The sequence below is a fragment of the Pteropus alecto genome, unplaced genomic scaffold (assembly GCF_000325575.1).
Source record: "Pteropus alecto unplaced genomic scaffold, ASM32557v1 scaffold7, whole genome shotgun sequence".
Taxonomy (NCBI): domain Eukaryota; kingdom Metazoa; phylum Chordata; class Mammalia; order Chiroptera; family Pteropodidae; genus Pteropus; species Pteropus alecto.
In genome coordinates, this window is record NW_006494614.1 from 62,043,697 (window position 1) to 62,069,876 (window position 26,180).

The window sequence follows — 26,180 nt, forward strand, 5'->3', positions numbered from 1 at the left end:
TGTTGTGCGGGGGCTGACCCTATGGAGCAGGAGTCGCTTTAGCAGGGCTCTGGTGCCTGCGAAGTCTACCCTTTGTGTGTGTCGTCCTCAGATGCAGCCCCAGGTGATGCTCCAACTCAGTCCAAAGCCAGCCATTGGGGGTGCCAGCCCCAGGGCCTTCTGGGAGGGGGCCCCCTGCAGGTCAAGGTCAGCTGCAGCCTATTCCCGCTTGGGGCTACCTGGCATGAGCCACCAAACAATACGCAGATGATCAATATCCATGCTGGGCTTGGAGGTGCCTTGAGAAGCCAAGCTGTGAACCAAGGCAGACTGCTCCTAGTGCCAGGTTTTGGGACTGCTCAGAAGTCAGGGCATGCTAAGGCCAGATGCTGCTTTTTTGGGTTTTGTGAACCTTTGAGAGATTTTAGGAAAGTCTGCAGCATGCACCAAGACAGGCTTTGTATGGAAGTGGCATAGGTGGTCCCCTACAAGCTGGGTGGGGCAGGGTCTCAAGGAATCACCAAGGTGGGGTGACCAGTATTAGCCAGGTTAATGAAGACTAAGATATGACAGCCACCTGCACCCGAATGCAGGGAGAGAGGAGGGTACAACAAAGGAACAACGTTTTCTGCTAGCACTTCTGTTTGGGAGAAAGCTGCCCTCCAGCCTTCAGCCCGAAGGCAGACAATTCAGTTCCTCCCTGTATGTCCCTGGAACTCCTCAAGCAGCTGCCCTAGTGCTGGAGATCAGAGCGAATGAGTCTGTCACTTAGTAAGTCCACATGCAGGCTCTTTGAGAGGAATGTCTGCAACTTCAGCCACCCTCTGTCTCAGTCAGCCACAATTTCTGTTGATCTTCACAGCCAGAGGTTGTGGGGACTTCTCTTCCTGGCACTGAAACCTTGGGCTGGGGAGCCCAGTGTGGAGCTGGGGCTCCTCGCTTTTCTACACAATCAGAATACCCCTCCCAATTCTCAACCACCATACACAGTTGTGAGACCAGCCAGTTCCACATCTCACCCCTCCCACCAGTCTTAAGGTGGCCCCTTCTGCATGTCCTTAGTTGTAGGACTTCTGTTCAGCTGGACTTCCGGCGATTCTCAATGCTGGTAATTCTATAGTTTAGTTGTAATTTTGATGTGGTCATGAGTGGAGGAAAGCATAGTGTTTACCTACTCTGCCATCTTGAATCTCACCTTAACCATTTTTAAGTGTACAGTTCAGCAGTATTAAATACATTCATAATGTTGTGCAACCACTACCTCCATCCATTTTCAAAACTTTTCCATCTTCCCAAACTGAAACTCTGTTCCCATTAAACACTAACTCCCTATCCCTCTCCCCCAGCCCTTAGCAACCACTATTCTGCTTTCTGTCTACTCTAGGGACCTCATATAAGTGGAATCATACAGTATTTTTCTTTTGTGACTGGCCGATTTCACTGCGCCTCATGGCCTCAAGGTTCATCCATGTTGTAGCATGTGTCCGAATTTCCTTTCTTTTTAAAGCTGAATAGTATTTCATTGTGTGTATAGACTACAGTTTGCTCATCCTTTTATCCATTGATGAAGAATTAGGTTGCTTCCTTGTTTCAGTTACTGTGAACAAAGCTGCTCCAAACAGGGTTGTGCACGTCTCTCTTTGAGGCTCTGCTTTCAGTTCTTTTGGGTATATACCCAGAGGCGGAACTGCTGGGTCATATTGTAATTCTATGTTTAATTTCTTAAGGAAACACCAGACTGTTTTCCACCATTTTACATTTCTACCAACAATGTACAAAGGTTCTCATTTCTCCATGTCTTCTCCAACACTTGTAATTATCTGGGTTTTGATAGTAGCCATCCTAGTGAATGTGTACCTATTGCATTTTCTACCACCTTCTATTAAATGTAGGTTTCTCATTTCAGTAAAAGGCACCACTATCCACCCAACTGGGCAGACCAGAAACCTAGACCCATCCTGGGCCCCCTCCCTCCTCTAGCCCCAGTTGATTCCTGATCAAGCCCCGCTGGTTCCATGTGACTCTGCCTCCAGAGTGGTCCTTGGGTCCTTCCTTTCTCCCGTGGGTCTCATCACTACCTTGCCCGGAGCAGGCAATAGCCCTTCCTGGCTCTCTTCTCTCCATCCTCACCTACCCCTCTTCAGCAGCCAGAATCAGGCTCCCAAAGGGCAGATCTCACTGTTCCCCAGCTTAGAACCTTCAGTGTTTCCCACTGCCAAAAGGAGATGCCTCAGAGTCCTGGTGGTGTCTACAGTGTGGGAGCATCCCAACTGCCCAGCGTCATCCGGGGTGGCCCTTCCCCACCCCGCGCACCTGCCCCCTGCAGCTGTGCTCTCGGGCTCTATGACCCTGCCCACAGTGCCTCTGCCTGCTGGCCTCGGCACTGCTTGTCTGGGTGCCTTCTGGACCCTTCCTCAGGCCATGTGAGGTGCCCCTTCCCAGCCTTAAGGGTGGGGAGAAGTCATGGGGAGGCACAAGCCGGCTCTCCTTTTCCCTTCTGGGCCATCTCTCCCTGCTTCATGGAGAAGACCTTCCCATGACTCCCAGAGGTGGGGAGGGGGCTCAAGTCCCATCCTCCACTCACTGCTCCGAAACCCCAGGCAATGCCAGTGGTTCCCGATGAGGAAAGATCACGTCTGCACTTGAGCTAGCCTCTAGATGAAAGTCAGCATTTCCCAGAACTATGAATGCCAGCCTGAGTGGCGGCAGCAGGGCCTGTAACTTTGCTGCCAGTACAAGCCTCAGACTGTAGTTTCGATTATGAGGTAGCCTTTACCCAGCACCGCTCCTAAATTGTGGGCCATGTTAGGCTGACCGCTGCAGCTTGTTTCACGTGTTCATCAAGGAGCATGACAGGATGCGTAACTATTAGCGATTTGTAAATAACATTTCCAAATAATCGATTTCCTTCATAACCCCATGCATTTTATTTTATGTATTTAAAACCACCTGGGACAGCTGGCAGCTTCCCCTGCCTACCACTGGCACAGAGAAGCTCACAGACGTGGCCCAAGAGCTCCAGCTCCGGCCATGCTTCCTCGCGTCAGGGCCGGCCACCCCGCTGTCATGGGAGGTGTGCGTCATGAACGAGGGAGGCGTTGTGGGTAAGGCTTTGTGTGAGAGGCACTTAACCGGGAAGTGCTCCGTCACCCTCTGAGGGCCCTGTGAACTAGTGGCTGATGGTTTCTGCTGGCAGCAGACTCTGCTTCCCTGAAACCAAAAGGACAGCTGGGTTTTTGTCCCTGCTGCCTGATTTTGCTCGGCTCTGGTCTGATTTCTTGAGACGATTGGCTAATAGGCCAGGTTAATTTTGTGGGTGTTTCTGGTTTCCTGGCTCATCTTCTGGAGTGTTTGTTTTGGGGACAAGGTCCTATGGGGTGGATGGAACAGGAGATTAGGGGTGAGTGAGCCTTAGCCCCTCCACAGCCAGTCCTGGGTCAGAGCCTCGTGTCCAATGAGCCCCACTAGGGTTTGGGATAAGGGCCCTGTCTCTTGAGTTAGCTGGCTAGCTAGTTTTTTCCCATGTACTCTTTAAATAAAAATGTTGCTCAGACCTTCATCACCTCACACCCTACGGTCCCACAGCCTCCTTTTTGTCTCCCTCTGAAATCCGCCACCTATGGGACAGTCCCCTGACCTGAGAAGGCCCTCCCCTGCTTAAAACCCTTCAGAATCTCCCTTGTTGCCTGCAGGAAAAAGCACAGGCCTTTCCCAACAACTTCCAGGGCCCCACAGGGTCTGGCACTGCCAACCTCACAGCCCCAAGCTCACCAGTCACATCATGCTGTCAGCTCTTTTCAGAATATAAAAATGCCGATGTTAGCCAACAGTTAGCTGACGTTTGCTCCAGGTCTGTATATGGTGATAGGAGTGTTGCCAGGTTAGCTTCTTCATAGTGGTAGTTGTATAGTCAGTTCTGCTACAACGCTTGTTTTGAAAATGCAGATTTGCTCCAACACGATTGATATATAAGGGAACGATTTGAACATAACACGGATTTTGTGTTTTCTTATGCATGATTGCATCCACCAGAAACCCTGGGTGAATGCATGCAGCAGCGAGGAGTTGGGAGTGGGTAGAGAGGCTCAGGTAAAGCCAAGAGGCAAGGGCCCGTGTCACCCAGATCTCCTTACGCCAAGGAAAGTGACAGCATCATGGCCTCCCTGGGGTCTAGTGAAGAGAGCCCCAAGAACAGGGTCCATCCGAGAGCAAAGGCCCAGAACCCCAGACGCTGCTCTCTCTGGGCTAAGCAATCTGGGAGCAGAACCCGCGCCCCCCCCCCCACACACACACACACCTCCTGGCATCTTCCTGGCGGCTCGCTCAGAGCAAATCTTTTCAGACATCTTTACTTCTTCCCTCCAGTTCTACTTTCACTTAATACGCCTATTTTCCAAAACAATCAAACATTTTTACAAGAATTTAAACTTCCTGAAAACAAGCAGATCCCGGGGCTTCTGCCCAGGCAGTTCCCGCCGGCCATAAGCCCTTCCCAGGCCACTTCTTGTCCACTCTTAGGTTTCAAGTCCAGCTTAGCGATGATCACTTAGGGACAGTAGTGCCACAGACTTTGTCCAGCCAGGCGCCATACCAGCTCCGCACAGACCACGTGTCCCACTTACAGTGCCTGCTCTCCAGCCTCACCCCACCCCAGAGATCTGGCTCAGCGGCCCGCCATCCCTGCTCCGTGGCACTGGACAATCTGTTTATAATAGTCTCAGTCATGTTTGACTCAGCCATCCTGTTACTGTCCCACTTCACAGATGAGAAAGTGTATTCAAAGGGCACACAGCTGGTGTACAGAGGGGGCTGTGTTTCTGTTGCTGAAGGCTAGGCCTATGTCTCCTTTACCTCTGTCCCCAGATGTCTGGCTTGGTGCCACTACAGGAAAGCACAATAAAGATTGAACCAGCAGATCCTTCCTGAAGGCCTGGGCAGAGGTGGAAACTGGTCATCGGGAGCCAGTGGTTCGGAGATGCCAGTGCAGCAGCCCTGGTCTCAGCGGCTGGGCAGGACTGTGCCCCCTGTGGGACCACCTTGTGGACAGATGGCTGTCACTGAATAAGTGATTTCAGTGGAGCTTGGTGATAGGGCAGGAGGGAATGCCAGAGTCACAACCTTCTAAGTGCTGGCCACATGCCCTTACTATCCTCACAATGCCTCAGTGACATAGGCATTACAATCTGCATGTCACTTGTGGGAAAATTGAGGCTCCCCCACAAGGACCATATGACTTGTCCAGGTCCCAGATAGTAGGTGGCAGAGCTGAAGCCAAGCCCAGGTGCCTATGCAAGTGCTATGAGGGTCTAGGTTACCGTTGCAGCTCCAGGGTCAGCCTTGACCCTGGCCCAGTTCACATGTTTGTCCCAAACCTCCACGCACAAAACTTGTAGCATCTCGTGTGCAGGAACTGTCTCATCCGTCTCTGGGCTCATCTAGCTCACTCCTGGCAAATAGTCGCTACTCAGCAGTTGCTTCTTGCATGGATAAACCAGGGAGCTAGTCACCCAGCCTTCTTCCCTGCTCCAAGCTCTTCTCTCTCTTTTATGCAGAAAGAGCTCTCTGCAGAGTGGTCAGACCAGAACCTTCTTTCCAAGGCAGGAACTCAAGAGTGCCAAGCCGAGAGACCCCGAGCTGGGCTCTTGAGCTGGCAGCTGCCTAGGACCTGCTATTTTATTTCAGGGGCTGTCGGTCCTACAGCCCCTGCCCAGCTGGCTCAAGTTGGTGACTGGAGAAGGGCCACCAGGCTTTGGTTTCTCCCCCATGTGCCAAGTCCCAGAAAGGCTGTGGCATGAGGTCACATGGAGACCCTGCAGCCCCAGTCTCTTTCTTGCTGGCCTTCTGTCCAGCATGGGCCTTGCTGGAATGATCTCCTGTAAGGCCCCCTGATATTGCGGGACTGGCCCCAGGTCTCAGAAGCCCTCACCACCCCACCCGCACAGGCTCTGAGGCCTGGAACCTTCCCGCAGGGGCTGAGAGTCGTGGGCTTGGGGGTGGGGTGGGAGGTGGAGGGGTGCACAACAGATACCCGCAGCTCAGCGGACCTCTAAAACTGGCCTTCCTCCTGCCCGAGTCTGGCTTCCACTCACATCCCCACTGAGCCACGCTTGCACCTGGCACACCAAATCCTGCCCCCACCCTTTGACGAGGCCATTTTGGCACCTTGCCTGTGCTCCAGAATGTTTTGTCCCCGGTTGGAATGTTGATCATCATTAGAAATCAGATCTCATCATTGACCCCCGACCCCAGGCAGCCTGGCGGGCCCCTCTTTCTCCAGACTAACTTCATGCGTGCCAGTGCCGAGCTGCTGGTGTGCGGTATCACCTTTGAACCACAGATTCAGCAAATATAAACCCAGGACTCTCAGGGATACTTTAATTTCAGATAAATGATGAATAATTTACAATGGAAGTGTCCCCCATGGTAACCCTAATCTGTCATGGTCACCCCATGAGATGGTCAGTATTGTTATTCTCATTCTGAGGATGGGGAAACTGAGGCCAAAGGAGCCAGTGACCTGCCTTTGCCATCTGGCTAGAATTCAGCTTGGCTGGTATTGAACCCAGGCCGTCGGCTCCTGTGCCCGTGGGCTCCCCAGTCGGTTGTGTGAGTATCATAGTTGGCTTAGGCCACCGTAGCAAAATACCACACAGACTAGGCGGCTTACCAACAGACACTCATTTATTCTCTCACAGTTCTGGAGGCAGAGTCTGAATTCAGGTGTTGGCAGGACTGCGCTCCCTTCAGAGACTCTAGGGGAGAAGCCTTCCCGCCGCTTCCAGCTCCTGGGGCTCCAGGTGCTCCTGGGCTTGTGACCACATCACTCCATCTCCGCCTTTGTGACTGCATGGCCTCTGCCTCCTCTGTCTCAAATCTCCCTCCGCCCACCTCTTATAAGAGCACTTGTGATGGCGTTTAGAGCCGCATGGATAACCCAGGGCTGTCTCATCTCAAGATCCTTAACGTAGTCACTCCGGCACTTGGTGTCAGTGCTGCTCCTGGACAGTTAGTAGGTTACCTTCTCTTGCGTGTGACTATCCTGGATGTAGGGTTCCACATAGGCCTGTTTCTTATACAAGTACTTGGCTGACAGACTTAACCTCTCCAGAAACACCCTTCCTCGGTCCTTTTCAAATCCCAGCCTCTGGTGGGACTCAGGTGAGTAAGTCAGTGAGCACAGCTGTGACTTAGTTCCTCTCCGTTAGAGAGGTGATAACATCTTGCTGTCTGTCATGCAGGGTCGGGGGAGGGAGTTCACTCAGAACATGGCCCGTCGTGCTGGCTCGGTGGCCATTACGGCAAACCACTCAGTTTCCTCTTCTATAAAATGAGAATCACCTGTCCCTGCCATGTGTTGGGGGACTAGGGGAGCTGATTGAGGCCTGGGCGGGTGCTGTCCGCTCCTTCCCTGATGGAGTAGGGCCCACCCTTTGAAGGGGTGGTCAGTCTCTAAATGGGTTCTTTCATGGCCCTGGTGCTCTCGCCATTACAGACCAGAGTACTGGCCTCTGGGGCCACCTCTCCACGTCCTCTACAGGGAAAATGGCAAGGGGCCTCCCCAAGGTACCCCAGCTGGGACCCAGGTCTCCAAGCCCCCACTCCCCTCAGCCACCATGCCAGGCAGAGTTCCTCCAGCTTGTGCCTTGCCTACTCCTGGATCTGGTCTCTAGAGAGCTCCAGACACTTTACAAACATCTCATTAAGCCTCTCAAGGTCCCGTGAGGTTAAGCTCATGCGGCTCTGTCTTCGGAGAACTGAAAATTAGCAAGGAAATCTCTCCCAGCTTCTCCGGATGTCTCCGGATGGTTGTGGAAGCATTGAGATGCTGCCGAAGTCACCTGTCTCATGCCAAGTGGGACAAGGGACGTCTGTCATCTGCGGGGTGGGCAGGAGGTCTCCCTGGGCCTTCACAGCGGTGGTATCGTCCACAGCAGAAGGTGCAAGAATTGGCTAGCCTTAGGGGAAGGGCCGGGCTGAAAGCCTCTGGTTCCCCCTCCACTCCTGCAGGAAACCCAGCCACCTCAGTCAGTGAGGGACGTGGAATTTGGCTGCCCACCCACTAGGCGGGGCTGAAAGCCCAGACCAGGTGTCTCATCTCTACTCCTGACTTGTCAAGAGTTAAATAAAGAAGAGACTTGGTTATCTGAGGTTAAAGCTTGTACCCCGACCAGTGCTCCAGGCTCCCATCCCCCCTTGTCCAGTTGCCTGTCACCTCAGGCAGATTGTGGAGCCTCCTCTGTGCCTCGGTGATTTCTTCTGTCAAGTGGGGTGATCCTCATTCTGGATGCTGCGTGGGAAGTGCAGGACGTTGGGGGTTTGCCGCCTGTGGCGAAAGCTCTGTCCTACCTTAACGGCCCCACTCCAGGCATGGCTCCCAGTGGTTGGCGGTCCAGGTGGCACAAGTGGCATGATGTGTGAGAGCCACTGGCCCTGAGAGGAGGGGAGGCTGAGCCGCACCGAGGTGGTGAAAAGAGGAAGAATATTGGTTGCAGCAAGAACAGGAGCAGCAGCAGCAGCTAACACAGGGCGCGTCCCCGATGCGTGCACCGACTCTCGGGGCCCTCTGTTTTACATTTAGGGGCTCTGGGGCTCAGAGAGGCTGAAGGAGTGTACCAGTGTCACGCAGAAAGTGTCCGACTGCACGAGAAGCCCAGCTGGGCAGTCCAGAGTCTGAAGGTGTAGCCGCCTCTGCCGGGGGCCCCATTTCCATTTACCCTGGGCCCTGGCGATGACAGTCACAATGCATGCCCACCTGCCCATAGGGACAATGCCTCCAGCCTGGCTGGCCCTGCTGCTGCGCTGGGCCCCCCACCCCTTGGCATTGCCTCTCAGAGTCCAGCAGCCCTGGGCCCAGTCCAGACATCGTGGACAGACCGGTTTTGTTTTTTTTTTTTAACTGAGTATAACTGAGTTATTCCAAAGATCAGGTTGCAGGCAGGGCGTTGAGTAGGCAAACTAAAGAGGATGTGGGAGAGAAAGCCTCCGTGACTGCTTTGAAGTAAATATGTCCGCAGCCTAGCCCTTTTGTGCCCAAGAAGGACGATGACTGAGGTTTGACTTGGCATTCAGGGTCCGTCCCTGCTCTGGCACCATGCCCCTCATCCTGCCCCAGTCCCGGTCCTTCCCTTCCACCCCGGCCCCCTGGCCCCATCCAGGCACAGGGACAGTCACGGGTAGGCGTGGCCTGTGCCTAGGCCTAAGCTAGGTGGAAACGCAGCCCCCGAATTAGCCATCTTTCCACTCGTTCAATGGATACGTAGGCTACTTGCAGGGGGAAGGGGGTGGCTCGCCTGCTATTCCTGGTGTGTGGGGGCTTAGGGTGTGGGGTGAGGGAGGGGAAGAGGGGGCGCTCAGTCTAAACATAGACTGCAGCCAGGAGGGGAGGGGAGGGGAGGGGAGGTGGGACGGAGGAAGAAATGATATTGGGAGATCAACTCTTTAGGAGATTCCAGTTTCTAATGAGCAGGAGCCTGTGGGTTGCCATGGTAACTGGGATGAGCCCCTCTCCAACCCCCACCCCCCAAAATAAGGTGGCCCAGGGCCTGACAGGGCAATCTCTCTGGGCTGGCCCGGCTCAGATGCAGCCAGGCTTCCAGACAGAAATGGTAAATGCACCAGAGGCTTCACCTCTGGAGGCCTCAGTTTTCTCACTTGCAAAATGGGGGTGGCAGTGGCAGCCTCCTACAAATCAACAAGCAAAAGAACCCCATCCTCACTCCTAAGTTACTGAAATGCAAATTATAACCATAAAGAAATCATATGTTTCACCTGTCAGCTGGGGAAAGATAAAAAAAAATTGAAAGCCACTGAACTGGAGAGGCTGGCAGGGAATGGCCCTCTGCGTACTGCTCCTGTGAGTGTAAATTGGTGTAACCTCTCAGGATAGCAAATTGTCCATCTCTGTCAAAGTTTAGACTTCAGAAACATTTTTGACTCAGCAACCGCACTTCTGGAAATGACTCCTGAAGACGGATTTGCATGTGAAATATCAAATGCACCAGGGTGTCCTTGGACCGTGATTAGCAAAAGCAGAAAGTGGAAAACAGCCTACATGTCTATCGGTAGGGGCAGGCTCAATGTATTTCGGCAGAAAATGCATCAGAAAGAACAAGAAAACTCAGTGTTTGCTGATGTGGAACACCCGCCAAGATACAGTGTTAGGTTAAAAAAAACAACAACAGGAAAAACAAGATGCAGAACAGTGCGCTATGCTGACACTTGTGTCCATAGATCCTAGCGTTAGTGAGTATGCAGAAGCTGGAGCTTGTCCATACAATGTGCTATTATGCACACATTGAAGACAATAAGAAACGTCTTGGGGGAACTAATAAGCAGACATGCCCACGACATATTAAAGGCAAAAAAAATGTCATAGAAAAAAACACGTAGTGTATGACCCCGTTTACATTTCAAATTAAGGTGTGTATGCCTATAAGTACGTAGAAAGTCAGTTAAAAGAGAGTCCACCAGAATTACGAGTCGTTACCTGTGGGGTATTGAATAGATGGGGAAAGTGTCGGAATGGGAGATTTACATTCGTCCTCGACACTTTTTATTTAAAATGTTTAAAAAGAATTCTCATTGCTTTTGTATATCTTTTAGAAGGAAATATCCAGCCAGAATAGCCAGATAGTAGAAGGTTCTAAACCCACGGTCTTGGAATTGTTTCTGCCACCGCATTCCCTCCCAGCAAGGCAGATGCCTCTGCCCCTCCACCTCCCTGCACACTCTCCCCTCCCTCAGCTCCCTGACACATGGCTCCCTCTCCTACGCCTGGGCCTTTGCACTTGCTGTCCCTGCATCCTGGAACTCCTTCCCTTGCCTCTCAGGGCTCAGGGGCCTGTGCTCAGAGCACTGTTGATGCTCACTGTGCCGAGGTTGTGTCAAGACCAGCCTTTCCCATCAGACCTTTCACTCCCTCTGGGGAGGACCTGCCCCTGGGCTTTGCGTTCCTGGCACCTGCTCATGTTCACATCTCCCCTGTCAGTGAGCCCATCGGACCTGCTCTCCGGGGGGTGCCTGGTGGCCTGCAGTGACTGAGCAGTGCTGTAGACGTTTCTGTATCTGGGGGTGAGTTTTCTACACTCTTCCTCTGTCTTCTACTGTTTTGTCCCAGGAGCGTGGTTTTCTAGAGTTTTGTCAGATTTTACAACAAAGAGTTTCTTTTAATTCAAAAAGGAACGCCATAATGAAAGGAGTTCAAAGGTGACCCGGGTTTGGCAGTCAAGCAGGGAGGGGGCTATAGAGCTGGCTCTGCCCCACAGCGTCACCTGGTCCTACCTCCCCAACCCTTCCACCACTCCCCAAGCTAACACCCCACTCAAACACAGCTGCTCGAGCCTCTCCCCTGCCAGCCCTTAGGAGTACCCAACAAAACAACAACAAAAACACAAAGCAGACTGGCAGTTGCCAGGAGCCGGGAGGAACGGGGAGTGACTGCCAATGGGTATGAGGTTTCCTTTAAGGGTGTTGAAAATGTTATAAAATTAGATTATGGTGATGGTTGCACAAGTCTAAATATACTGAAATGCATTGAATTATACCCTTTACAAAGGAGAATGTTATGGTATGCAAATTATACCTCAATAAAGCTGCTAAAAAAAAACACCAGAGCTCACACACAAAATATCCACTAAGAATCACAGGGCTGTGTGCTATCTACGCCTTATCTCGTGACTCTGTACAGAGGTCCTGCAAGGATCCTTATTACTATACTCATTCTGCAGTTGAGGAAACAGACTCAAAGAGGCATCACAGGCCCCCGATGAAGTCGCTGGGGAATGGGGAGGCCGGATGCCAATGTACTCAGTCCCATCGCACCTTCCTGGATGATAACGCCAGCCCTAGGAAGCCCAGAGTGCTCGCGGGCTGGAGGGTGGGGTCAGGAATGCTTTCAGGAGGTGAATGGCCTGAGATCAACGGTCATGGAGAAAGAGAGCATTAACACCCCACAGTAGGTTGAAAGGTGGACCCCAGGAGATGTGTCCAGCTAGGACCTCCGACTGTGCTCTTGTTTGGAAATAGGGAGATTGCAGGTATAATTAACACGAGGATCTTGAGACGAGGTCGTCATGGATGAGGGCGAGTTCTAAATCCAGTGAGAGGAGAGGAGAGACAGGACAGGCCATGGGAAGACGGAGGAAGGGATCAGGGATGTGACCCCAAGCTAAGGCACGCCAGGGATTGCCAGCAGAGCTGGGAGAGAGGCCTGGAAGAGGTCTCCCCTAGGGTCTTAGATGGAGTGCGGCCTCCTGGCCTCCTGGCCTCCTGAACCAGGAGAGACATACTGTTGTTTTAAGCCCCCAGTCCCCGGTCATTGTTACTGCAGCCCCAGGATGTTCACAGACTCCACCCCGCCCTGGGTGGAGCCATGGTGGCAGGCAGAGGCAACTCCTGACCTCAGATACACCCCCCAGGCCCAGACCTCGCACAGCTGGGGCCCTTGCTCACCTCCAGGCCCTGTGCAGAGTGCTGGGTGTCCCTGCATTTCTGGTTGCCTTTGCGAGTCAGCCTGGCTGGAGCGGCCAGTGCACAAGACGCCGTTTCCTTCATTACTTTGGGCTTTTCTTTTTCTTTCTTTGAAGATTTTTTAATAGGAGGAAAAAGGGGGATAGGGGAAGACGTGGCAGGAGGAAGAGAGGCCAGCTGTTGTGGTGTGATCTAGAATGTTCTCCACAGCTCTGGCTCCTCCCGTACCCCAGCTTGTAGCCTGATCAGGGCTGAGGTGCGGGACACACAGGCCTTTCTGGGGCACAGATCTGCATGTGTTAGACTCCCCTGAGCGCTAGTCCAGGCGGACTCCTGGCCTTGCCGATTCAGCAGGGCCAGCGGGCCTGAGCATCTCCATTCCAGATGCCCGCTAGTGCTGCAGATGCTGCAGGTCTTGGGACGTCGCTGTGGGCGGCACAGGGGAGCCCTTGACCACCTCCAGCAGGTGCATCCCACTCTGGTTGGGGTCAGGCAAAGGTGGAGTGAGCGGCCCCTTTGGATGGTGTCTGCACTGTCCGGTGTCTTTATGATGATCAGACTGGTCCAGAGTTCCCCATGGGCTTATGCTGATGCAGAACGCAGTCGTAGTCTGCCCGGGGAAGGCACTTAGCGCAAAGCTTGTTGGCTGATTCTGATTGGCTGGTCGGCATGGCCAAAAATGCAGAGGGTTCCCAGTCTGTGGCCAGAGCCCCTCGAAAGAATGTAGTGATTGATTAGTGATGTCTCTCCAGGAGGGGTTGTAGAAGCTGCCCCTGGCCTGAATATTGATTTCATTTCTGAGGTATCCTTGCCCACTGGGTTCCTGAGATGAAGCAGCCTCAGGACTGTGCCAAGAAGGGATGTTCCATTCGCAAATGGGGAGACAGGGCCCCTCTGCCTACTCTAAACACAGCCACTTCTCCCTGCCAGTGACACCCCCACAGCCTTGGGTGGGCCTGACCCCACGGCAGCAGGCTCAGGGAGGCAGGGGACTGCCTACACTGGGGCTGTGGTTACCAGCCTGTGCCCAGAGCTCCACTGGTCCCTCAGGAGTCTCCTCCCTCTCAGCTTGGTGGTGGTGGTGGGCTAGAAGCCTGGGGGAAATCCTCTCTGACTCTGGTGAGAGCAGAGGAAAGGGCCCCCGAGGAGGAGCATCCCCATCCTTGGGAGGGAACGGGGCCGGCTCCAGCACCTGCAGCCCCTTCCCCACTGATGGGCGGGAATGCCAACCAAGGCCACAAGAACACGGCTTCCAGATCCCCCGGCCCCTGCTGCATGCTGGGCGTGTGCTGGGAGCATGGCCTGTGCCATTTCAGTTCACCCTTGAGATGGTTCCATTTTATGGATGGGAAAACTGAGGCCTGTGGGACCTGGTGACCAGCCAGTCTCTCCACAGGTAAAGGGTCTCCGAGGGAAGCCCCCACCTTCCTGGCCACCCCCTGGATCACAATGGACGAGACCCTGGACTTGGAGGCAGTGTTGTATCTCAGCTTGGCCTTTTCTGAGCCGGGTTTCTCCGGGGTGAATCCCTTGACCTCTAAGCCACAACAAGTTCCCAGGGACTCTCAGAGTGTCCTCCCTCCGTTGTGTGGTTCTGACATCCATGGGGGTAGCGGTGCCCTGGGCAGAGGGTGAAAAAGAGGGAGTCGGAGCTCGCGCTTTTCGGTGTCATCGGCTGGCGCTTCTGAGACTTTGCCAAGCATGTGAATCCCCTGTTAAAAAGCAGGTTCTGATTCTGCAGGTTGGGCAGGGCCTGAGAACTTGCATTTCTGACCAGCTCCCAGGTGAGGCTGAGAGTCCTGGTGCCCCGTGAGGAGTGAGGCTGTGGCTGCTCTCAGCTGAACTCAAGTGGGTACTGTACTTGTCAAGGCCACTGGCATCCTGCCAGCATCGCCCCTTCCTCTGGCCCAGCCCTGACCCGGCTCCTCTCAGCGCCCAGCCTGGAAAGGGTCCACCAGCTTATAAATGGTTCATCAGAGGACGGACTCCTGGCGAGGAAGTCACATGGGCTCGTGAAAGCTGAAGCTCCTCGTTTGGAAGAGGCATCGGGTCCAAGCTAAGTGGAACTTGTAGCCTCTGTTTACCAAAATACATCTTACCAGGTGGCAAGGGGACAGGGCAGGCAGAGGGGCAGCAGGGAGGCCAAGGCGGGAGGAAGAGCGGGAGGCACTGGCAGGCTATCCCCGGCTTCCTCATTCGGGGGGCACGGGGCCTGAGGCTTTGGGCCCCCAAGGAGACAAGAGAGCTCACAGCACCTCATGGGCAGATATGCAGAGCAGGGAGATTGGGTTTGGAAGCTTGTTTCCAGCTTCTCTGGGCCTCGGTTTTCTCATCTGTGAAATAGGAACAACACTAAATCTGCTTTGGGCTGAGCCCTTTGCTGGCTGACACTGGGCTGCGGGGCCTGGGGATCCTAAATCCAGAAAAGACAGGCTCTAACCCTCGAAGGGCTGACTGGCAGACCTGACCTCCAGGGCTGGGTCATGCTCTGGGCACTAGTTCAGAGGTCTAGGAGGCCTGCTGCACACCCAGCCCTGGGTGTGGGTCCCTCCCTTGAAGAGGCAGAGTTGCCTTGGCAACCACAGCTTAGGCGAAGCAATTTGCTCTGGGCTGGGCTGTCGCCCTGTCTTCAATGCAGTGGCCGGGAGGCCAGGCTTGCTTTAGCAGCAGAGCGAGAGGCTTTCTTCCTTGGCCTTGAAATTCGTTTTAGTCCCAGCATCCCTGAGCCACCAGGCCAGTGGGATCGGCCCAAATCAAAGGCCCGAGTGTGACTTCAGGGTTAGCAGCGGCCAGTGAGAAAGAGATGCTGCAAGTAGAAGGAGCCCTGATGCTCCGTGAGTCTGCTGGGGCTGCGGACGTAAAGCTCCACGGCAGAGATCTGCGTCTCCCGGTCCCGGAGGCTGCAGGTCAGAGACCTAGGGGCCGGCAGGGCTGGTCCGGCCTGAGGCCTGTCTCCTTGACATGCAGATGGCTGCCTTCACCCTGTGTCCTCCCTCTGGGTATGTCTGTGTTCTGCCCCCTAAGAAGTGGATTAGGGCCACCCTGAGGACCACATTCTAACTCGATCACCTCTATAAAGACCCTGCTCCTAAATAAGGTCGTATGCACAGGCGCCAGGGGTGAGGACCCGAACCTGTCTATTTTGGGGACGCGGTTCAACCCATAACATACACATCTATCCTTTGTAATGCTTAAAGATCTAACTAGGAGTGAGAAAGGAAGAAAAGAACATTTTTTAAACAGGAAGAAAAGTCCACCCGCCTCTCGGCGGCTGCCAGAGCCCAGTTCATCACACGGGGCTGGGAAACCCTGGGTCTGAGACCCCGCCTCCGCGCGCCCTGTGTGCGATGCCGGCTGTGTCCCTTCATTGCCATAGACCTCGGTTTTCTCATCTGATGCCCCCTGGCGCGCCTGCCCTGCTGTGTCATCAACGTCACCCTCTCACCCGGGTCACCCCATCAGTCATTGTGCTCTGGTTGCGCCTCTCTTAGTGAAAAGCCTTGTTTGCACAGCCCGCCCATTTCCTGCCCATTTTCTCCTCCATTGCTCGAGAAGGTGTGGATAGGGAGAGACGAGGTAGGGGTGGGATGGGTAGGGGTTCCTGAGTCGGGGAACCTAGCGAGCTGGTTGACGGAGGCCACAGGGCGGCACTGGGACTGTTGTTTCTGTTCAGTGATGGCACATCCTTCCTGAAAATGCAGAAATCTATACTGTCCCCAACCTGCCCCATTCGTCCTAGACTCTGCCACCACTTCCCAAGGACCCCAGGCAAGTCTCGGTTGGCCAAGCGTGAGGCCCGGGGCAGGAGGATGGGATCCAAAAGTGCCGGCTTTGTTGTCGCTGCCCTGGCTGGTTCTTAGCCCCGTCAAATCGGAAGCCAAGTGGAATGTGACTTTCTGTAAAGCGAGCAGTGTGCTCTCATTTACTTACATAAAAGGCCTTATCGCATTTCCGCGTATTGATCGTTTATTGAGACTCGTTACTCTTTGGCTGGAAGGCAGCTCCTAGCACGTATTTAATAATGCAGAGACAAAGAGTGAATGGCACAGTGTGTTGCCTGCGAAAGGAAGGATTTTATGCTAATGTGAAATTATAATTCCCACACTTATTTCCCTAAATTCTGGCTCCGATCTATCAGCTTTTCTTCCAGGAAACTATGGTTGTCTATTCTGCCCTGAAAACACCTGTCCTTGTGTAAGCCGTGTGGGGTGGGAGACGGCCTTGCTCACTGACAGATTGGAAGAGTGTTCGGCGTCGGGGCAGGCACCAGCCTTGCCGCCTCCTCCAGCTACCCCAGCTGGGCAGCAGCAAGCCTGGCATCCCCGCCTCCCCCGGGCTGCGTGGTGGCCCCCAACAGACTCATCCACCTGGAACCTGTGAATGCAGACAGAAAAAGGGTCTTTGCAGATGAAACTGAGTGCAATTGAGACCTGTAGATGCGGTCATCCTGGATGAGGGAGGTCCTAAATCCAATGACTAGTGTCCTTGTAAGAGACAGAAGAGGCGCCACAGACATGCCGGGGAAAGGCCGCATGAGGACAGAGGCTCAGAGGAATGTAGCCACAAGCCCAGGGAGGCAGGAAGGACCCTCCCCTGGAAGCTCCTGAGGGAATGTGGCCTTGCCAACACCTGAATTTAGACTTGGTGGAGAATGGGGTCTCAGGCACGGATCTCACAGGAGGCCGGGTCCGCACTCAGTCCCCCACAGCCCAGTTTCATCTGAAAGGGCCTTACCTGGGTGTGTATGTCTCCACTGGATGCTTTGCCAATCGGCTGTCTTGGCCCCTGGTAACCAGCAGGAACCAGCTCGGCAAAAGAAACCCTAACCTGCCAGCCCCAGCCGGTCGCCGAGCATCCAGATCAGAGTGTAGAAAGCTCAGGGTCAGTTCAGCTCACAAAAGGAGGGTCCAGGCTGCAGCAGGCTGACGCCTCTGGCACCCAAAGCTGGAGACAGCCAGGCCCAAGCCACCACCCCTCAGCTAAGAGACCCATGTGGCACTTGGGGCCAAACGGGGGAAGGAAAAGGGAGAAGGATCAGGTCGCAGGAGGAAGAGAGGAAAAGAAGAGAGAAGACTGGGAGGAGGGGAGAAGGAGTCAGAAAAGGGAAGGAAGCAAAAGAGAAGAATGGAGTTTAGAGGGAGGAAATATTCACGCTCACACAGACATGTACACCCGCGTCCACAGTAGCACAGTTCACAGTCGCTAAAATGTGGCAACAACCAAGTTCCACCAACAGATGACCGGCTAAACCACATAGGCTGCATCCACACAGTGGAATAACCATGCTATGGAATATTATTCGGCCCTGGAAAGCACTGACGCACGCTGCCACATGGATGAACTTCAGAAACATGACACTCAGTGAGCGAAGCCAGACACAAAAGGCTGCATGTTGTCTGATTGTCCAGAATAGACAGATCCTTAAAGACAGGAAGCAGATTGGTGGCTGCCAGGGTTCGGGAGTAGGGGGCTGGGAGTGACTGCTATTGGGCGGGTACAGCGTTTCTTTTAGGAGAGAGGAGAATGTTCTGGATTAGATGTTGGTGAAGGTTGCACAGCTCTGTGAATGTGCAAAAAACCACCAAATTGTAAGTGGGTGAAATTGTGTGTTATGTGAGTAAACTTCAATGAAACTATTCTAAGAAATGGACGGGGTGGCAGTTACAAGGTCCAGGGGACATCCCTAGGCTGACCTGTCCTGGGTCACCCCTGGGGTATCATGGGGTCTGCCTCAGGGGCTACTGGGAAGGAAGAGGATGTGAGTTCTGGAGGGCAGGGACCGGTGTTGCCTCTGTCCCATAGGCTGTAGGGACGAGCCACGCATGTGGAGCTGGGTCGCTGGCCTTGTGCACGAGGGGAAGGGTGAGGGGTGGCCGTAGGTAGGCCCCCTGGTTGTCCAGCAAACTAAGCCTCATCCCTCGTCTCACCTCCCTCAGGGCCTCATTGAGGCATTCTCGACACTAAAGCCTGATTCCCGCCAGCCACCTGGGACTTTGGGGCCTCTCAGGGCAGAGAGACTGGGTAAGGTGGGACCTTAAAACATCTGATATCTGTTTGGTGCTTTTCCTCCTAAATGTGCCCAAAGTACATCTCCACTTCTGAAAGATGACCATTCACGTGGCCCAAGAAGTGTGTGTGTCTGTCTCAGCCCCGCTCCCAGCCACATCCCTACAGTGGCCCTCCATAGGGGGGTATGGAAAACCCGCTGCTGCTTTCCTGGCAGAGGAAACGTCCCCAGGTGGGCCCAGGTGTGTCTGTGCCTGCAGCTTCTAGGGGCCCCATCCTTATGGAGCAGGCAGGACCCCTCCCTGCCTGAAGTAGTGTCCCAGGGCTGCTGTAGCAAATGACCACAGGCTGAGTGGCTTAAAACAACAGAAATTTATTCTCACAGATCCGGAGGTCTGAAGTCAAGGTGTCAGCAGGGCCATGCTCCCACCAGAGGCTCTGGGCCAGCACCCCTCCTGCCTCTTCCAGCTCCTGGGGCCTCCAGGCGTCCCTTGGCTGTGGCCTCATCCCCTCAGTCTCTGTCCACATCTTCCTATGACCTTTTCCCTGTGTCTCATGACACCTGTCATTGGGTTTAGGGCCCACTTTTCATTCAGTACGAGCTCATCTAAACTAACTGCATCTGTCCTGAGCCCATTTCCAGATAAGGCCACATTGAGTTTCTGGGTGGATGTGGATTTTGGAGGAGACACCGTTCAGCCCAGTATAGGGTCCTTCCCAAAGCAGACACCTGGGAGGACGACACACTGAGTCACTCACCCTCTGGGGCAGTCACTTTATCGTAGACTCCTGGCATTTTTCTGAGCCGGAAGAGAACTTGGATCGTCAGCTAGGCCAAACCACTGACAAGATGTGGAAGCCCAGATCTCGGTGCCTCAGTTTCCTCATTCGTGAGAGAGAAGCAATGCTACCCTTGCCTGCATTAGGGTTGTCATGGATGTGAAGATGGACACTTTGAAAAACAATGCCAGGTGTCACATTGCAGTGCAGGGCGGGGAGGGGGGACCCCTGACCCCAGGCAAGGGCATCTGCTAGGAGGAAACAGGCTGAGGGGTGAGCCCCTGCAGGGTGGAGCCCAGTACAAGCCTCCCTGTGCTACACGCCATCTTCCCTGCCAGGCTTCCTTGTCTGCCCTGCCACTTGCCGTGACTCTGGAGCTACAGCATGCACACAGTAGGTGTTCAACAAATGCTGAATACAGGCATGAATGGGTGGGAAGGGGGATGTCCTCCGAGAATCCCCAGGCCTGTTTTAGTCCCTCAGTCACCAGCACTGCTGACAGCTAGGTGTCTAGGGGCTGTGTCCTGGGGACCTAAGAGCATTGCAGACTTTCACTTCAAGCAGACCCGCCTTCAGGGAGTCAACTCTGGTTGGGTGAGAACAAGGAACAGCACAGGTGAAGAAAATCAAGCTCTTAACTGGGTGGAAGTGGGAGGTGGTGAGGCAGGAGACACTCCAGTAGATTGCACGCCCCCATTTCTCTGCAGACGAAGAGCAGGAGGGGCGGGGTGGCACTGGGGGCAGGCGTGTGCCCTCAGTCTGGGGCGGGGGTGCGCTGAGTTAGTTCGCTGTGCCGTGGGACTGGAAGGTGGGGCCGTGGCCGGACAAGGTGTGAATGCAGCAGAACAGTTAAGTATCAGGCAGTGAGGGGAGCAGGTGTGGGCTGAGCACAGAATCTGGAGCCTCCCACTTTCGTGAGCTGGTTCTCACACTGACATCTACCACCAGCAGCATCGCCTGGGAGTTCAAGGAATGCTGACTCCCAGGCCCGCCTCAGACAGCTGAGTCAGACACTAGGGGGCGGCCTTCACGGTTTTATCAAACCTCACACGCATCTATTTCCAAATGAGGTCACATTCCCACGTTCCAGAAGGATAAACTTGGTGGGACACTATTTAGTTCAGTACGAGTCTAAGGGTGGACCTGTGGGGCACAGGCAGGTCACTCCAAACCCCGCCTGCCCATACATCTTGTGCATCTGTGGCCTTCACTTATGTAGTCCCTGAGGCTATATGTCCATCTCCTGAGCTGCCCACTGGTCAGCAGCACAGGAAACCCAGCGTGGTTTTCACGCTGCCTCTCTGGGTCCCGAGCTGGTCGTGGGAGCATTGGGAGCAGGGTGCAGGGCGTGACTAACATGTAGGGGCAGGAAGAGGTGCTTGAGATGCAGCTGGTGGAGGGGCTAGCAAGTGAGGAGCTCAGATGCCAGTCCCGCCCTCCCATTCATCCAGTCCCCCTCCCCGCAGGTGTCAGCCAGAAGCGTTGTACCTGGTGCCGTTACCTATACGTTACCCATCTGAGAACTTGGCCGCTGGCTGAGTCCTGAAAGTCTTATTTAAAATTAACCTTCACAATGCACTGGGAGGTTTTCTTGTCTATTAAATGCATTTGTCTTGATTTAATTTATTTTAGGGTTGGCACAGCATATTCTTTTTATATATGTGTGAACGTATATATATAAATACACGTATGATGTTGGTGAATTAACATTTGTGGTATTTTTACTAAGCGAAGCTGTGGGAACCAGTAGTGGCCCCTTCACGGGTGTTTCCTGTTCGCTCACTTGTACTGTATGTGAGTTAGGGGGCTCCTAGCAGGTGGGGGCAACATGACCTCCTGTCCAGGAGCTTACAGTCTTGGGGGACATTCATGGCAGGTGCCCATCAAAGGAGGGTTGGTGGGTGCTGTGATGACAGGTCCACGGGACCTGAGGAGTGGAATGCCTCGGCCACACCCCACCACACTGGCTTAGAGAAGGGGCAGCAGTCTTCAGGTTCAAGGTCAAGCGTCCATGGGGCAGTCTGAAGGCTGCAATCTATCCCTTGCCATCCAGCGCTGCTCTGAAGATGCCCTGTGCACGGGCCCTCCCAGGAGCAGACCTGCCTCGCCCGGGGTCAGCCAGGCGGGCAGGGCTGGGTTTTACTTCCAAGGGGTCAAGGGAAAACAGAAGCATCTAGAGCGAAAGCATCAGCCTCGCTCAGCCTTCCAGACGCTCCCCCACCGCCACCCCTGGAGAGGCTTCTGTCACTGAGCCATGCATGTCCAGGAGGGACAGGCGACTGGACGTGGCAGCACACATGCTGTTGGGACGTGTGTGTGCAGAAATTCTTTATAATTATGCCTTATTAGCCTGACTTTTAGGGGATTTAAGCTGAGTTCTGCAAGGTATAAGGAAACTTGTATAATAAACAAAAAATCACATTATTTCTCTAAATAAGGATCCATCAAACTTGCTACTTTAAAAAACACATACTCTCACTCACTTTTACGCTTCTCTATAACTTCATCCTGCAAGCAGCCTTGTCCAATCCATGGTGCTACGCTTGGCTGTGGACTTGGGTGCACGCTGTCCCTCCAAAGGCGCTGACCACTCCTCAGCAACTATCCGTAGCCCCCCACTCCCCCTGCAGCCTCACAGCCACTCACTCCCTCTGCCCTGAGCTGGCCCACCCTGCCTTTCCCCGCGTACTCAGGCCATGTGCCTGCTGCCCACTCTCTGCAGAGCGAAGGAGTCGGTCCCATCTCTTGGTCCAGAGTCCTGTTTGGGCTCCATATTCATCCTCATCTGTCGCCGTCAGCAACGGTAACTGTTAGGAACGCGGAAGCCTGCCATTAGGAGGCAGCAGAGAACGTTCAGTCTCACATTCTTCTCAGGGCAGATGCCTGCCCCAAGCAATCTGAGCTCGACTTCAGGAAAGAATCTCCACGCACTTGCGCTGGGCCCTGTTCCAGACCCGCGATGCTGATCTTCGGGGTCATCGGGCTCTTCCGTTTTCACTGAACTCACTTTGCATAGCCCCAGCAGCCTGCATTGAGGGTCTTTACAAGAAGTCCCCGAGGAAGCCTGTGAGGCCGAGTGAGAGACTTCCTTCCGGTCTGGAGCCCTGGCCGGCCCTCTCTTGAGCCACAGCTTTGATTTGGGCGGATGTGCGCCCTGACCCACATCAGCGCTGTTCTCCGCTTGCTTTCACCTCCGGGGTGCTCAGGCACCATCACTGGCCCAGGCCCTCAGGCATGCACTCCCCATCACTCACCCCCGGCCTTCTTCCTCTGCCCATTCCCCTCATTGTCTCCAACCTTAAGTTATTTCATTATTGGTTCATGTGTCAGCCTACCCTTATTAGAAGGTGACAGAATACAGATAAATGCTCCAAGGACAAGTGTGACTGGAGACACGAGGGAGCCTGGCCCTCTTCGTCCCCCAACCAGCCTCGTCCCCCATCCTCAGCCTTTCCAAACCTCCCATCCTGGAAGCCTCCTTGCTCATGGCGCCTCCCACCAGGTTTGGGAAGTCCCCAAGGCCTCTTGCCTGACAGCCTGGCTGCTCACTATCTCTATCGCTCGGTTCACAGCACCTAAAACATATTTATTTTTCAGCATTCTGTCATCTGGATGTGAGCACAGCGTGTGCCCCAGAGGGCCAGGCACATCCCGACTGAGTGTATGAAGGAAGGAACATAGGCAGTTTAGGGTGGGTGTCACCTACCAGATACAAGGCTTCGGTCAGCTGTGATGCTCGTTTGCCAGCTGATTATCCCAGGTCCCTGGGATTAGGGGCAACGCACTGTGGCCTTGCGACTCAGCCAGCCGGAGGAAGGCCACAGTATTCCATGCAGCGGCCATGTGCAGTTGGACCCCATGAGGATGGGATGTGTTCTGTCAACGCTGAATTGTCACTCAGAACCCCTTGGGGCTGGGGGCATATATGGGAGTGGGGAATGACTGCTAATGGGTATGGGTCTCCTTTTAGAGTGATGGAAGTTCTAGAACTAGAGGTAGGTGGTGGCTGCACAACATTGCAAATGTGCTAGATGCCACTGAACCAAACACTTTAAAATAGTTCATGTTATGTCATGTGAATTACACCTCAGAAAAACAAGGAAAAAGAAAACCTTAAAAAAAACTAATTGGGCATGGTATTCCAGAATATGCAAATTTACTGAGACAGAAAGTAGCCTGGTGGTTGTCTACGGCTGGTGGAGAGGTGTTGGGGAAATGGGGTTGGGGTGGGGGGGCTGATAAAGGAAATGGTATTCTTTTTGGGGGAGTGAAAATGTTCTAAAATTGATTGAATACACTAAAAACCACTGAATTGTACATTTTAAACAGGTGATTGTATGGTATGTGATTTTTGTCCTAATAAAACAATTACCAATAAGAAAACAAAACACCAACCCAGGGCACGTTCTGGAGAAAAGCCACATCATTCCAGCAGATGTGAGCTCGGAGCCCACTGGTCAGGTTCTGGGGTGAGCAAGACTGTGCCGTCCGCACGTGCCCCTCCTCCGTGGGAGCTGGGCTCCCTGGTGCGCTTGTGCAGGTGAGCAACGCACTGGACTTCGTTTCTCCATCAGGGCCAGCTGTTCAGACCAGAAGCTTTGGAGCATCCCAGACCCTATGTGATCTGAAAGCCGTGGACCCTCTGCTTGGGGGCGGGAGGAGAAAAGCCCGCAGAGTATTTTGAGTACCATTTCAGGGGATGCACAGACCCACCCAAAGGTACACAGTTCAGAGTGGGGTCCCCAGGCGGGGACCACTCAGAGCCTCTTTTGGCCTCCGGGTCTCCGGATCAGGGTGCCCGTGCTGTTCTTGGTGTTTCTTCACGGGGTCTCGGCCGAGGACAGACAGGGCAGGATGTGTGAGAAGTGGCGGGAGCTGGCTCCGCAGGCCTCTGCTCTGTTTACCCTGCCATCCTGTCCTTGGCCCTCCATCGCTGGTGCTTGCATCCTGAGATGTGGCCTCGGACGACTGTGGCCTTGCGCTGGCCCTTGCTGGGTCTGACGTTCCCCCTTGTTTTTCATTTGACACTGATGGTTCTCAAGATACAGATGTGCCTCTGCCAGCCTCCAACTTAGGACCAGGGACAGGAAAGCCCAGATATTCCATGAACTTGCAGCTGTGACCGTAAGGGACCATGGAGCTGGAACACACTGGCTTCAAGTGGGAGAGCGCTCTCAAGAGCTTGCGGGGTGGGGATAGGCTAAAGGCTGAGTAATGATTTATTGCTTGATTTGTTATTGATACAAATTATTAATTAGTGCTTTATTAATGGCTTTGTTTCCACGAGGCTCCTGCCCCTTTTCTGTTGTAATTACAACCATAGGGTTCTGGAAGAATCTTCTAGAAGGTGGCGTTTTCAGCTTACGCTCTCAAGGGATGTGGGGTTGCAGCTATCTTGAATGACAGTCAGCTTTGCCCAATTTCTCGGAGAGGAAACTCTGTGAATGATAGAATTTCCTCCGTGCTACGTTTTGCAGAGGTTTTTCTTCGGTCTTTGGGGCCTGCTCCCAGCCGATGCTGCGGGTGGCGGGATGTGGCAGCGCCTGGAGATGAATGTTAACAGGAACCTTGGAGACTGCCGAGCGGGCATCCTCGGCAGCTTGCTTCATTTCATGGACACATGTTCATGCTATGATTTACTGTGTGTGTGTGTCATACATTTGTTTTCTAGTAAAGTCATTCCTGGTTAGCATGGTAGAATTTTGTATAAAGAAAGCCACGTGACTCACGAGGAGCCTTGGATCTCCAGGTTAAACCTGTGACTGTGAAAACTTGGGTGTCAGGAAGGTCAGGCTGCGCAGAGGACGCTTGAGAGGAGACCTCTGAGGGGCAGGGTGTCCCTTGTCTGGGAGGATCGGTTGTTGTGCCTCCGTTTCCTTGGTGTTGGGAAGCAGAGCTTCCTGGACCCAGTACACCCGGCAGGTGAGATGCAGAGACACGAGGCCTTGTCCTACTTTGGGCACTTAGTCCAGCCCTATTTTACGAAGGGAGGAGGGCCCCACATGGGCCTCAGCTGAGGAGAGACACAGGCAAGTGGGGACTGCCTGCACCCTGGCGTCCTGAGTCAGAGTCCTGGGGCCATTGGGCTGGAAGTTTCAAGGCAGCAACATCAAATTCATTTTTGGGGCCCCCATCAGTGCATCTGGCTCTGGGAACTTGGTGCATGTATGTAGAATGTTTGTTGGCGTGAAAGCACACCCATGTCCTCCATATCCGGCCTGTACTTAGGGATGTCATGTGCCTCCCCACATGAGGTCGGTGGTGTCACTGACTCTGTGCGACCGAGAGGGAAACCGAGGCACAGAGACGTGTGACTTCTCTGGGCTTCATGGCTCCTATGTGAAAGGGCACACCTGTGTTCCATCACCCACATTAAGATGCTGGTGGGAGTTGGGCCTCGTCTCTGGGTGGAGCCTGTTAGAAACAGACTTATTTTCTCTCAGCATCTGGAGACCACACTTCACGCTGACTTGGAGAAGCTTTTTAAGCTCTCTGAGCCTGTCTATTCCACACATATGGGGTTAGGGACAGCAGCTTCCAGAAGGTGCCAGATGCTGTCTGAGAGGCCACCCGGCCTGGCCCTGTATGAGTGTGGAGAGTCTGGGTGGAAGAACAGCCAAGCCAGCTGCCATCCCAGCTCCTGCCTCCCGGGAACAGCCTTCCCCAGCTCAGGGCAGAGCTCAGGGGGTAGCAGTGCTGTTTGCTAGGACAAACGAGGCCCAGTTCACACCCGATAGGGCACTGGGCAGAGGCTGATGGGCACCCGAAGGCATCTGGAGACTCCTTCAGCAGCTACTGGCGTCAGTGCTACCTTCCAAGGCAGGTCTGGTTCTGACACGGCCTCCAGCATGGCCGGCCCACTGCCTCCCTGGGCCCAGAGACAAGCCTGGTGCTGGGGGAGGCATTTTGTTTCTTATGCCCTTGGTCCAGCCATAGAACCTGCCCAT

General features: G+C 53.9%; 1 protein-coding gene across 1 annotated transcript in view; it reads left to right on the forward strand.

Annotated features, from left to right (window-relative positions):
• JPH3 (junctophilin 3) overlaps nucleotides 1–26,180 on the forward strand; it is a 91,947-nt gene that overhangs the window by 58,846 nt on the left and 6,921 nt on the right. The window lies entirely within an intron of this gene.